This window comes from Rhipicephalus sanguineus, chromosome 11, assembly GCF_013339695.2.
Source record: "Rhipicephalus sanguineus isolate Rsan-2018 chromosome 11, BIME_Rsan_1.4, whole genome shotgun sequence".
NCBI lineage: Eukaryota > Metazoa > Arthropoda > Arachnida > Ixodida > Ixodidae > Rhipicephalus > Rhipicephalus sanguineus.
Window position 1 is genome coordinate 95,476,933 of NC_051186.1, and position 14,284 is coordinate 95,491,216.

Genomic DNA, 14,284 nt, shown 5'->3' on the forward strand with positions numbered 1-14,284 from the left:
TGGGTGACACCCGGTCGCTATTTCCCTCTCCCGTCATGCTGTATAACATACGTTGACGTGGGAGAGAGACGGCGGGGGGGGGGGGGAGCGAGAAACTTTGCTGAGACCCTGAGGAAATGGACATGCGTTTATGGGCTTCCTTGGCAACCAATACAAGTGCACTTGCGAGGAACCCACTACGCTAGAAATCATTGCAATTTTACTGAGACCCCGAGGAAATGGATCATGCGCTTATGGGCTTCCTTGGTAACCAATACAATTGCAATTGCGAGGAACCCACTACGCTATAACTCATTGTAATTTTTGAGAAGTAGGGCAGCAGGCACTGTGCCAGTTTTCGTCATTCTACGGAGAGCATTGGTACCTGCTAAACGCATGTAAGGCATTATGCGCACTTTGTTGATGCTGTGCCTGATGACGATGAAGAATTATGGCAGAGCCCTTTGTAATGGGTTGGAAGCATTCAACAACCTACTCGTTGCGCAATTCGCATTGTGTGACGCCTGGTTACAGAATTCGCGTTTGCGAGGCTTGGTGCATATTTTACTCTTCTACCACGCTATATTGCATATGCTAATGTCGTTCCTTCCCGACATGAAGCCTGTATAGGACCTTTTTGCAAAGCAGTTTCAAGCACCGGCATGACTTAGAGGTTGAATACTGGGCTCCCACGCAGAAGGTCCGAACCTCTTTCCATCCTAGAATTTTTCTTATTTACTTTTTTTTTATTATTTCGAGCGATACTGGTTACGGACACCGGCGGCGGCGGCAGCGGACAACTACGGCGCCAAAAACGGCCGGTGAAATGATCTCATAACAGCTGTCGCTGTAAAATATCTTGGCAGCTTGCGCTAGTGGCGCGGGACTGGGTCACTGCGGATCTGGTGGTTACCTAGCTAGTCATAACAGCTTGGCTACGTATTTGCTGGGTGTGTTCAGATAAGAACGTCGGTGCATGTCCGTCGACCCCCTGTAATTTCGCTGAAAAAATATATATTTTGTTGTCTATAAGTGAAAGCAGGTGCTCTCTTATTATTTCGACCTTTCTTAAGCGAATTGAGCTGTTCCTTGCTTATGTGCTTTCTTTTTTTCTTTTTTTAGGGAGCGGGCGAGTGCGCGGCTGCAGAAGCGCATCTTGTGCCGCCAAGCAGCGTCTGCGTTATCGCGTTACCGACGTGACATGGGATCCTCTCAGTGGATGCTCTCCAGCCACCTCCTTTGTGAGCCGTACGCAGGCACCGGTGATCGCATTCCAGTGCCATCATTAGATAGAATCAGAGACGTAGCCAGGGGGGGGGGGGGGTCACACACACCCCCCCCCCCCCCCCCGAAAATTTTCAGTTTTGCTTGCGTATATATACACGCACACATACGAACGCACGCACGAACATACATAAAGTATGGTTGAACCCCCTCCCGCAAAAAATTTCTGGCTACGCCCTTGGGTAAAATGCAGCCGATTTCGTGCAGCACACGCGTGATTCCACGGCGCTTTTGTAAAGGAGCCGTCACCTGCCCCACATTCTCTAGCATTGCGCTTCGCGCCATTCGTTTTTCACGAGAGCCTAGGCATCGCGTCTTATCAGTAATGACAACCTCATGTGCATTGTAACGTCTACTATGCAAGCGAGGCCACCAAGTGTAAACGTAGTAGCGTTCGCTGAAGACGTAGCGACATCAATGTAGAAATAAAAACACGGTAATCGTTCTAACACTGCCGTAAACAGAGCGCGATTGCTTACTTTCGACGTCGTACAGCCGCAATCCACCGCCGCCGTCGCTCTCGCTCATGAAATAGCACCGGAAACCTGTAGAAGTGCGTTCCTGGCGATTTTTTCTGCGTGCTTGAGCAGCCGACAACACGCAGCAGTTATTTTTCGACATCGCTGAGGCCCGACAGAGTCGTTAAACTACGATGAAAACACATCCATCCGTGCACTCGCATTGACGCTCACGGGAACACTGCTCGCCGGGACCCGTCAGCGCTTCCGAGCCGTGGCGGCAGATGGCGTCGACGGCGCTTTGCGCGTCGCCTATAGTCGCCAGCCAGTTGAGACCAGCAACACGGAGCTAGCAAGCATGTAAAGCAACATTTTACTCCTCCGTGGTGGAGCCCGTTATTCGTTTTACATCAACGTATGTGTCAGAAACTTCCGCATACATACAGCTCTAAAATCACATTGGGTTTACTCGGTTATTACTCGCGAAACTGTTAAAGCTAGCGGTAATTTGTGCGGCCAACCGGAAAACCATAATCATCATAACCATCACCTTCATCATAACGGACGGGCACGTGCTACAGAAATTGGGCACTTCCCACTACTCCCAACTGTTCCACTAAAAATTAAGAAGGCAACAATGAGCCCAAGAAATGGCTATCGTCACGGGTATGTGCCACAGAAATAGGGCAAATCTCGCTACTCACCACTCATTCACTAAGGGAGAGAGAGAGAGAGAAGTCTATAGAAAGAAAGAGAGACAGAAATATAGAGATAAATAATGGGAATAAAGGCATAAAAATATAGAAATACAGATAGATAGATATAGAAAGATATAGAAAAAGAAGCAGAGAGAGGAAGAGATAAAAAAATAGAAAGATCAAGAGAGAAAGAGAGAGAAAAGAGCATAGATAAAGAAAGTGACGAAAGCGAAGTAAAGATAAAAAAATGCGAGAAAGAGACAGAAATAGAAATAAACAGGTACAAAATAGAGATACAAGATACAAAGAGAAAGAGAAAGAAATAGGAGAAAGAAAGAACAGAATAATTAGAAACAAAGAAGACCACCTAGCTGCGCTCTTCCGTCAGACTTGTTACGAGTAGTGCGAATCTGTCATACTAGAGAACGGGAAAGGCAACGGCGGCTGCGAGAAGAGCGCGAAGCGATGGAAGCCCTAAGCCAACGACGACGTAGCCGTATAACCATGAGAGGCGCGAACGCTCGGCTCTGAAATTTGGACATCCGTGTCATTAGTAACCTAGCTAAAGCGTAGCAACAACCTGGAAGCAACCAAATTCGACTTCAGAATCGTTCAGTTTCGCTGTTTCAAGCTTTGCGCGGCTTAGTCCAAGCTTCGCCATTTTTCTCAAAACGAAAGCTTCAAGAATGTGTGTCGTTGGCAGTGAATTTATTGGCTAAAGCTGTCGACATTTCGGAAAAAAATTCATAACGACCCAAGGAAAAAGACTAATAACGTGATAAGCAAACAAAACGGCCTTGGCCTAAACACATGCTCTAGGCACGTATATTTGATTTGAACCAATTTTAATACACTAATATAGTGTATGAAGTTGTGGTGCCAAAAGCAACGCAGAATTTCCTATGGTGGTTGCCCATGTGACCGTGCAAAAGTGTAGAGTTGGGGCGTCCCCGGAACACAGTTTTCGGGCAGCATCAGCTTGGCGTCTTTCATATCCTAGCGTTCGTAAGCGTCTTGAACGGCTCGTTGCAGCTGTGTCACGATGTTCATTTCAGGTGCGCCATCGAAAGTCAAACCATAAGAACTCGCATGGTCCCTTGTACGCTCGCCAAAGACAACTCGAATACAAAAGCCATCTTCTTATTTTTCTTCATAGTCGATATACGAATCGTTCCCTCCCCCATACGGAAGCTTTCTGCAGCTAACGTGGGCTAGGACTTCTTCCAGCACAAGTAGCCTCGCGAGCTTTCTGCGCGTCACCTAATTTTACACTGCCTCCCTGATCGACCCACGTTTGACGAAACGACTATATCATGTGATGACTTCATCAGGCTACTTCACGACATGGGCTGTCATGTGACATCATAATGACGTCAGGCAATGTTGCTTTGTGTGATGTTAGGATGGCATTATATGGTGACATTATGACGTCATGATTTCGCACATTACTGGTGTTGATACCGACGCCACCAACGCTAATAGTCAATTGCCGCGTTTGATGAGGCTTTCACCTAAAAAAAGTCACAGTTTCGCCGCAAGGGCGAAGCAATGAATGCGATAGCAAGGAACTAATGCTATACGAAGTGAGGCTCACCAATGGATACTCTCAGTTTGAACAGCGCTTCTGTTGCAAAGGCGGCCGAAGCAGCGAAGGAAACTAGCGTGCTTCAAGTGTCGAGCTGTGACACTTGATGGTTCGCGCTCATCTTCTGTTTGTTCGTTTAGCGGCGTCCCTGAGCTCGAGTGACATTCGTACGCGCCGTAACATGAGCGCGGACATCACGGTGAAAGCATGAAACATTCCTCTACCCCTTGCCACGAGAAAACCGCGCGAGCAGACAGCGGAAGGGCAAGCTTCTGCCATGCGTAAATATAAGAAGAAGCGAGCGAGCTCGCCGACGACTTTGAAATGCGCCCGTCGGGCTCCTAGCGCCACCTCGCTGGTAATGAAGAAACGCCTATTATCGCCTGCTGTCTCCGAGTCCGTCCAGCGCTAAAGGGTGTGTATATAACGTTCGCCGTTAGCTACTTCGAGGATCTGCGTTTCGTGGCGTAGTGGATAGCGCCGCTCGCTGCGGAGCAAGAGGTCCCTGGTTCGATTCCGCGCTTCGGAAGCATTTTTCTGAATTATTTTTCTTTGGGGCCTTTATATATATATATATATACATACTTATACATATACGGTGCATGACGGCGGCGACGGCGACGGCAAAATCCAGCCGAGACTGTCCATATAATTGCTATCGCAATAAAATAGCGGGTTTGTTATCTTCAGGCACTTTTTTTGAGCTCGCAATGGCTGCCCAGTGTGCATAGGCAGCGAAACGGCGAAACAACACCACGCAAACAAATAATTATTTGTTTCTCTGACTGACATTCTGTGAGAGGTCGAGCACGCCACTGCAACAGAGCGCCGAAATTGAGATGAACCAAACCATAGAAACCAATAGCTATCTGTTTACACAGGCCTAGCAGTTACACGGGCCTCCAGCGCAGGACTCTTAATCTCTTCATTCTTTTTTGACGAAAACCATTCGTTGTTCGGCTCGTTGGGTTGGTTAGGCCACCAAATGGCTCAGTCCGATATTTGTCCTTTTCAGCGCCGTGTTCTTGCCGCCAAAGGCCATTTGAAATCATCGATTCGATTCTTAAAAGAAAATTAATAAAAAGCAGACACAAATACTGAGATACAGAGAACAAGAGGGATTAAGAACCAGTACCCGCAGAAAAAAATCAGAGGCCGCACCTACGCTTGCGCCATGCGCAAACAGGAAAATACATAAAGCCACAGGAGTAACAAATCTATCATTGTCACACCCTAACACCAGAAGTAGCGCGAAAGCACAAAGTGTACGCTGTGGTCGTGCTTGCACGGTTTCGGGTCGACGTGGTCGATGTCACGACACCACGGCGTCCAAACATACCTCGTAGGTAATGCGATGTAGGTGCACAGTAAAGGACCCGGATGGTAAAACTAACCTGGAATAAAACTACGGCTTTTCTCAAAGCCTGAGTCGCTTCAGGAAGCCGAACTCCATAAACTAAATAACATTTTCATTAAGAATGTGGGCTCCATTAGAATTCATCCAGGCATGCCGCGCACTTCGGACGTCGCGTAAATCCTTGCTGCGGTAATTGCAGAAACAACGCAAGGGAGACAAAAGAAGCAGGATGATCTTTGCGAGTGAAGGAACAATCTTCCCGGAGAGGCAACCGCGTGTATACGGCAACACCGAGTTTCTCAGCGAGCATAAGCGCCAACGAAAACATACTTAAGGGAGTGTGCGCGCAAATATTTGGAAGGCGCGCGGCATCTTCGCGTCAAATAGCGCAAGCGAACGCGCGCGCCTGCTTTTGTTTGCACAGGCGGTGCATATCTTGGTCTTCGAGCCCTGGAACACTGCCACAGTATACGCGATGCAGATGGCGCGTTCTCCGACCCCTACATGAAGAGAAAGTGAAGGGCTGTGCGTATGAAAGCACGCAAGCCCTCAGCTTATGTCGACATGGTGTGTCCCAAAAGCAAATGATAGAACTGTATCTGGCACCACATTTCGCGTCTTTCTGATGAGCAGGAAATGAAGCTGGAATTAACATTCTGCTGTTTTACCTGTAAAACACACTGCAGCTAACTTATCGCATGTGTGACGCTTGTGGGCGCATCATCCGCTACAGACGTACTCTTGCCTCTTTTCGCTGCACGAAAACTCTGCCTCGACAAGCTAAAACGTTCAGTCATTACTATAGGCCGGATTTTTAGGCATTAAAAAGCACTTTCTGGGCGCCAAAAATAGGCAGGCAAAACAACGTTTCAGGCTTCCAAAATCGTAAATAGAGGCGCACTAAATTTTCACTTAAATGCAAATAATTTCAAACGAAGACGTGTGAGACCTCTATCTACCACCGGAAAACAAAAACTTTATTGCTTGAGATGGCAAAAATCACAGCATATCCACGGAGTGAATGATGATGAGTGGGCGAAGCTGCGGAGGTTCATCGGTAAACCGTGAATCTTCCGTGAATTCTGCCCAGTACATCATCACCGACGTGAGATCGGGCGCGTTTATACTAAAGGTTCGATGAGTTATGACGACGTGCAGTTCACTTTAATTTTACATGTACGCTGTGAATTTTCATTGTTTAGAAAAGCCATTGCTTTAGAAAACATCTGGCGTCTTTTGTTAGGCAGCTGGCGTCTTTTCGTTTTGCTTTAGAAACACCTGGCGTTCTTTCGTTTTGCTTTTAGAAAACATCTGGCGTCTATCGTTGGTTTATTTCATCAATCAACGGCGTTTTGAACAAAATTTTTATTGTTTAATCACGCACAGGAGAAATCTCACCAGACACTACCTTGGCGGTAAACAATGGCTGCTAATGGGAATGAGAGACAGAGGAAGTCGGCTTTTAGCTAACACTTACACTTCTACTTCTACTAACGTTTCCTACTGGAACATGCCAATGGCTGCTAATGGGGAACGAGAGACAGAAGAATTCGGCTTTTAGTTAACGCGCACGCTGCGAATTTTTTATTGTTCAACAACGCACAGGAAAAATGTCCCACCGGCACCACCTTGGAGGTCAAGATCTGGTACTAGCGTTACGACTGGTTACGCACTACGACTACGACAACTACGAGGGACGAACGGGTGCTGCCTTAAGTAGCTTCGCCCCTAAAACGCGCCAACAGTTGAACGTAGACGTACTATTGCGCTTTGTACCGCACGGTTTGCAGAACACGGTCTCTTCCATATTCTGCACGGTGAGTCACATGTCCACTGTCGAATCAACGTACTCCTGAGTCTATTTTCGACATGACTGCGAAGGGCAGAGCAGGAGCCGATAGCCAGATCGCTAAAAGACCAGAAGGGAGGGATTCCTCCTATTGGCCAGGCCGAATCGCGTATGCTCAACATCTCCCCTGACAGTGAACCACTGGCGAAGCCAGGAAGAGAAGGGGGGGGGGGGCTTCGGGGGGTCAACCCCCCCCCCCCCGCGACACTTTTAAGTTTTGCATGTGTATGTATAGATGCATACATGCAAACGCACGCACAAACAAATATAAACTATGGTTGAGTCCTCCCCCCACCCCCAAGACAAACACACAAGAAAAACCAATCTGGCTACGCTACTGCAGTAAACACCTTACAAAGTAAATTACAAAGAAAACAAGAGCCCGTGCACATCACATTTTGCATTCTTTTTCTTGCTCTTCACTCTAACTTCCGCAGACGACCGCTCGCGCCATGTCAGCGCGGCGGCGAATGCTTGCCCGCGTGTCCCCCTTCACTGCTGCTAGCGGTTGTTTTCCAGAAGTTGGCTGAACTAGAAAACTAGATTGAACCCGAAACAGTTCCGAACAGTCAATGTGGCCCGATAAGAATAATAACGGCCTTAAACTGCACTTGGAAGCGAAACTTGAGGCTAAACAGTGTTCGGGCATTTATAGGCATTTGTAAGCATTTAGGCACAAACGCCAAAAATAGGCATTTATATGCACTATAAAACACTATAAAAGCCCTTCTTAATATCTAATTCATGCTCATATATCAAAGTTGCGCGATAGGAACGCAATGAACAAAATAGGAATTTGCCTAAAATCCGGACTCTACTCATAGCACTAAACAGCATGATTCTTGTGTACTGATACCTCTGGACACCCGAAGAACACTGTTGCAAATTCGCTGCGCTACATCTATAATCAAAACAGAAAGGCGAGCTAGTTGGTACAGAATCATTATTGTATAACAGAAGCGTAAAAAAGACAAGGACATGAAAGCGCACAACATGAGCGCTTTGTGTTATACACTTTCTAATCCTTGTGTTTTTTGCGCTTCTGTAATAAAAGAACAAAATCATTAGAAGTGAAAGAATTGACCTCATCTTGGCACTTCAACTGAAAAGCCACAGGCCTTAGCTTTTGATTACCAAATTAACGCTAAAATAATCGTCCTTTTGTTCTATCTTAGTCTTTGGTTTTACAGGCCATATGGCGTAATTATCAGCTGCCATACGATGTGTGACTACATGGTTATGAGGCGATATGTAGTAGGAGACCGGAATCAAATGGATAAGTTAGAGTGCCCTACTTGTACAGAAACGTATTCACGTGTGGTTTTAACTTTGCCGGCGCCTACGTGCAGCCTCCCTGATCGGGGATCAAGCCCGTAGCTTCGTGCTTATTAGCGCAGCACCGTAGCCGGTAAGTCACCATGGTGGGTTGTGTAAGAACGGGATGAATGATGGTCGCGAGCAGCACAGCAAATAGTTTGTTGCCACCCAATAGCGGTAAAAATGTTCGCCGTTTATGTTGATAAGGTTAGAGAGTTATTATAACGTAAAACCAACAACTCTAGAATGCTTTCAGACACTGCGATGCTAAACATAATTCGTAAGCGGCCATTAGACATACATTATTAGTTAACACCCCGTCAAAATTAAGTTCACTTTATTTCTTTTACCTGACAGCTAAACGCCTATGCAACAGGAAACCGAGAACAAATGTTATGTATCCAACCGCTGTATACCGACGCCAGCAGTGTGGTAACTCTCAGATGACATTGTAACATATTTAGTTAGGGCACATCTTAGATGGCTTGTAAGCATGTTATAGTACACGTTTTTCGATAGTTTAAGGTGGCAGGCCACCTTCAAAAATCAAAATTTTTTCACGAGGTTTATTTTTTTTTTTTATATTTTATGCATGCCCAAACACTCAAAAATATGTTGCAACAAAAATTATCCTTCTATCGTCATTAGTTTGCAAGTTACAGCAAGTTTTCCATACCCTATGCACGTACAGGGAAGCCGAAAACACAGTTTGTTTTTTTCGAAAGTAAGTGTTGTTTCGTCTACATTAATGATATTCAAAACACTTTATAATTTTTATTGCGACTGCTACATCAGATGATGTCATTAAATATAACTTTTGATTTCTAGTTGTTTTTAAATCTCTAAAAACAGGCGCAGGGGGAAGCACCCCTCTTGCAAGCTCTGAAATCTTTGTTTGCGTTTTTCTCAAAATAAGAATTTGCTCCAAGTAATGTGACGCCAAGTTTCATAACTTTTTCTCAGTGTGTACTTCGAACTGAAATGTTGTATAATAGTTTGCAACGTATATATCTGTGCAATGAACTAGAATAAAAGAAATTGATGGAATATTTTTTAATTCACAGCTAATTTTCCAAACAGGCTCAGTCTAAATTGGCTCTTTTCCCCTGTGTTTATTGTTTTCTAACATTACTTTCTTGGTATTTGCTGCATAATATTTATCCTACTACAATGCATAGCTCCAACCTTTAGTTACACAAACGCCAAAGCTTTACTGAATTAAGCCACCCATTAGCCACTTATCACAGTTGGCGTGACTACCACTTTTATGACAATTTTTGACAAATATTATCTCCCAAAAAATAAATAATGAATATTTTGCGTAATAAATGGCTGGGTAAGTTACATAAGACATGCTTGTTTTGAAGAAAAAGTTATTTCAACGCTGGCTGCTCCTAAAATTTTTTTTATGCGTGGCCTACCACCATAAGTACACTCCTTACTTCTTGAAATGCACTGATGCCACTTCTGTATTCATACGTACTTGAATAGATGCTGCCATGAAAGAACTAGGATATAACTCATGATGTTATGGGGAATAGTTTTGCGAATATCTGGATTGTATCACCGTGTAGCTTCGTTCCTCCGTCATCTCTCGTATTCGTCTCTCAAAGCAGTGCACTTTTGAAACTAGTCCTCAGGTGCACACAACATACGCTTGATGCTACATCGAAGTGTTCGGTTAAACAAGGATTCAAGTAAATGCAAAACTATGAAAGACAGTCTGCATAGTACTCCTCCTGAAGAAGTACCAGGTGTCAGGTAGCAAATTAAATATGTTCAATTGAGGAAAGTACCTCTTAAATGAATATTGCAGCGGCATTTTTATTTTTATTAAGGAACGCTCTTCGGAAACTTGTTCTTTGTCCAAGTCGCTACGTCGTTATTCTCACTGCAAACAGCTTCACTACAGAAAGAGCTGTAAATTAAAAAAAAACGGTCCTAAATTAAACCTTGCTTCGCAGTACGCTAATTCAGAAAGTGTGTAAGATAACGAAGATGGGTAGCACACATCTTAGTTGGCACTAGGGAAAAGAAAACGACGTGGGCGGTTCATATAGTGCGACGAAATAGATAAAAGTACTGGGAAACGCGGCGAAGAAGGTGAAAGAGTTGGGCGGCGAGATGAAACTAAGAAGTTCTACGGATATAAAGATCAACTCGCCAGATCAAGGTGGATTGGAGTGCTTTGGGAGAGGCATTTGTCCTGCAATAGATAGAGGCAGGCTTCTCAGGTTGACGATGATGACAATACCTATGAGGAAGAAAAAAATTCTAGCCAGTTTCACTCTGTGAAAACTGTGGGAAAACGAAGCTAGATATCGCCCGTTTCGTCAGGCAGTACATTTTGCTCTTAAGTTTCGGCAAAGTTTTAACGATGGATTTCATTGTTGTTTCTTTGTTGTTAAGATTTAGCCATGTGTATACCACGTAACGATATGCTCATTCACGGCCGCGCTGGAACGCTGTGGTAGCGTTCCGGTGCGGACATGGGCCATTCCACCCCCCCACACGCCCACTCGCCCAAAATGCGCATCACTATCAAGGCTGCAAAGGAACGCAACTAGCGCCGTCCGCGTCTTCTTGCGCTGTTTTTTAACCATGGATTCTTACCACGGTGTAAGAAAAATAATTTAGGTGTGGACACTCCGCCCGACGGCGCGTCCACATAATGTTCGCCTCTTTCCTCCTCTCGGCCCCCATGTCGCAGCGCCTCCCACGCAACCGCGGCCGGCGCATGTACTATAGAAGACGAGCTGCGTGCGTAGCGTCCGTAACGGCGTTGCGCACGTGAAAAGTCAGCGAGCAGAAAGACTGCTCACGCGCTCTAAGCAAGACGCCGCGCTTTTACGTACGCAACGCTGTTAGGGACGCTATGTGCGTCGGGTGCGCCGTTTACACCGTGGCCGTATGAAAACTCGCCGTGAAAAAATGCAATGAGGTGAAAAAAAAATGAAGAAAAACGCGCGTTCGCCTCGTCGCAATAGGTTTCTTAAGCCCCCATGTCGCAGCGCCCCCCACGAAACTGCGGCCGGCGCATGTAATAAAGGCGAACATTATCTCGACGCGCTCTCCTTCGCAGCGGGCGGAGAGTGTCCACACCTAAATTATTTTTCTTACACCGTGATTCTTACCAACTGGCTCGCATTCACTCGCTTTAAAGCAGCGTCATCATCACTATTGAGCATAATCAGCATTTCGAGCATTATGAACACAATTTATTACAATATCAACACAATTTATTATCATCATGAGCATTATTTAACATCATCGTGATTTAGAACATCATCACCATTTTGGTTTATTTAATTATTTATTCAATCCCCCCTTTGTTCACGTGCCCTTCGTGACGCCTACTACTAGAACTACTACTACTACTACTACTACTACTACTACTACTACTACTACTACTACTACTTCTACTACTACTACTACTACTACTACTGCTACTACTATTACTACCACTACTACTACTACTACACCCGCAGATCGCGGGATCGAATCCCGGCCGCGGTGGCATTTTCGATGGAGAGGAAAATGCAAGATGCCAGTGTGCTTAGATTTAGGTGCATATTAAAGAACCCCAACATCATCTTGATCCATAAGAAAGGGGACGTCAAGGACCTGAAAAATTACAGGCCCATAAGCTTACTGTCCGTTGTCTACAAGCTATTTACAAAAGTAATTGCTAACAGAATTAATACGACATTAGAGTTCAATCAACCAAGGGACCAGGCAGGATTTCGTACAGGATTCTCAACAATAGACCATATTCATACTATCAATCAGGTGATAGAGAAATGCGCACAATACAACCAACCCCTATACATAGCCTTCATAGATTACGAGAAGGCATTCGATTCGGTGGAGACATCAGCAGTCATGCAGGCACTGCGGAATCAAGGCGTCGACGAAGCCTATATAAACATAATGGAAGAAATCTACAGCGGATCCACAGCCACTATAGTCCTCCATAAAGAAAGCGACAGAATCCCAATAAAGAAGGGCGTACGGCAGGGAGACACGATCTCTCCAATGTTATTCACCGCGTGTTTACAGGAGGTTTTCAGGGCCCTAGATTGGGAAGAGTTAGGGATAAGAGTTAATGGAGAGTATCTCAGTAACCTACGATTCGCTGATGACATTGCATTGATGAGTAACGCGGGAGACAAATTACAGCTAATGATTACTGAACTGGATACGGAAAGTAGAAGAGTAGGTCTGAAAATTAATATGCATAAAACTAAAGTAATGTGGAACAATCTTGGCAGAGAACAGCGCTTTGCGATAGGTGGCGAGACACTGGAAGTTGTAAAGGAGTACGTCTACTTAGGACAGGTAGTAATCGCGGAGCCGAACCATGAGAGTGAAATAACTAAAGTGAAGCAAAACGGAAAGGCGAGCTAGTTGGTACTGATTCATAATGGTGTAATAGTAGCGCAAAAAAGACGAGGACAAGAAAGTGAACACCACAAGCGCTTACTCACAACTGAAAGCTTTATTGCTTGAACAGAAAATATATCTAAACTTGACGCTCGACTAATTCCCGCGCATGCGCATCGTGGGCAAGGCAGAAGGCAAAAACCAGAACAAAAACACATCGCCTTCAATCCTCCGCCCCCCAACAGGCTACCCCCTCTCCTTGAGTAGCATCACTTCCCTCTCCGATATGGCTAAAGACGGATGACTAACGCACGTAGATGCCCTCGTGCTAATATGAAAAGCTTCAGCGAGTTCTCGTGTCGTGCGATCGCGGTGTTTGAACAAGATCTCCGTCGCGGGGAATTGCGCTTCGCACCGGCACTCAGCGCAGTGCATGGCCAAGTGCGTTAAGGGTCTCCCCTGCAAGGAAGACTGATGCTCTCTTAGACGTATGTTCAAACATCGGCCTGTCTGGCCGACGTAGACACGACCACACGACAGAGGGATGCAATAGACGACGTTGGCCCTGCACGACACAAACCTAACTTTGTGGTTAATAGAGCAACCGCGCGTCCCGACGTTGTCAAGCCTGTTGCCGACCATTGAACATAGTCTGTCTAGCCTGTTACTAGCAGAGAAAACCACCTTTCTTGTCCTCGTCTTTTTTGCGCTACTATTACACCATTATGAAATAACTAGGAGAATAAGGATGGGTTGGGGCTCATTCGGCAAGCATTATCAAATCATGAATGGTAATCTACCACTATCCATCAAGAGGAAGGTATATAACAGCTGCATCTTACCGGTACTTACCTACGGAGCAGAAACCTGGAGACTTACAAAGAGGGTTCAACTTAAACTGAGGACGACGCAGCGAGCGATGGAAAGGAAAATCATAGGTGTAACCTTAAGAGACAGGAAGAGAGCATAGTGGGTCAGGGAACAAACGCGGGTTAAGGATATCATAGTTGAAATCAAGAAGAAGAAATAGATATGGGCCGGGCACGTAGCACGTCGGCAGGATAACCAGTGGTCATTAAGGGTAACTGACTGGATTCCAAGAGATGGCAAACGCGTGAGGGGGAGACAGAAAATTAGGTGGGTAGATGAGATTAAGAAGTTTGCAGGTATAACTTGGCAGCGGAAAGCACAGGACCGGGTTGATTGGCGGAACATGGGAGAGGCCTTTGCCCTGCAGTGGGCGTAGACAGGCTGATGATGATGAAAGAACCCCAGGTGGTCATCATTTCAGGACTCCTCCACTAACGGCGTCTCTCATAATCACAGCGTGGTTTTGGGACCTTAAATCCCAATAATGATTACTATTACTACTTA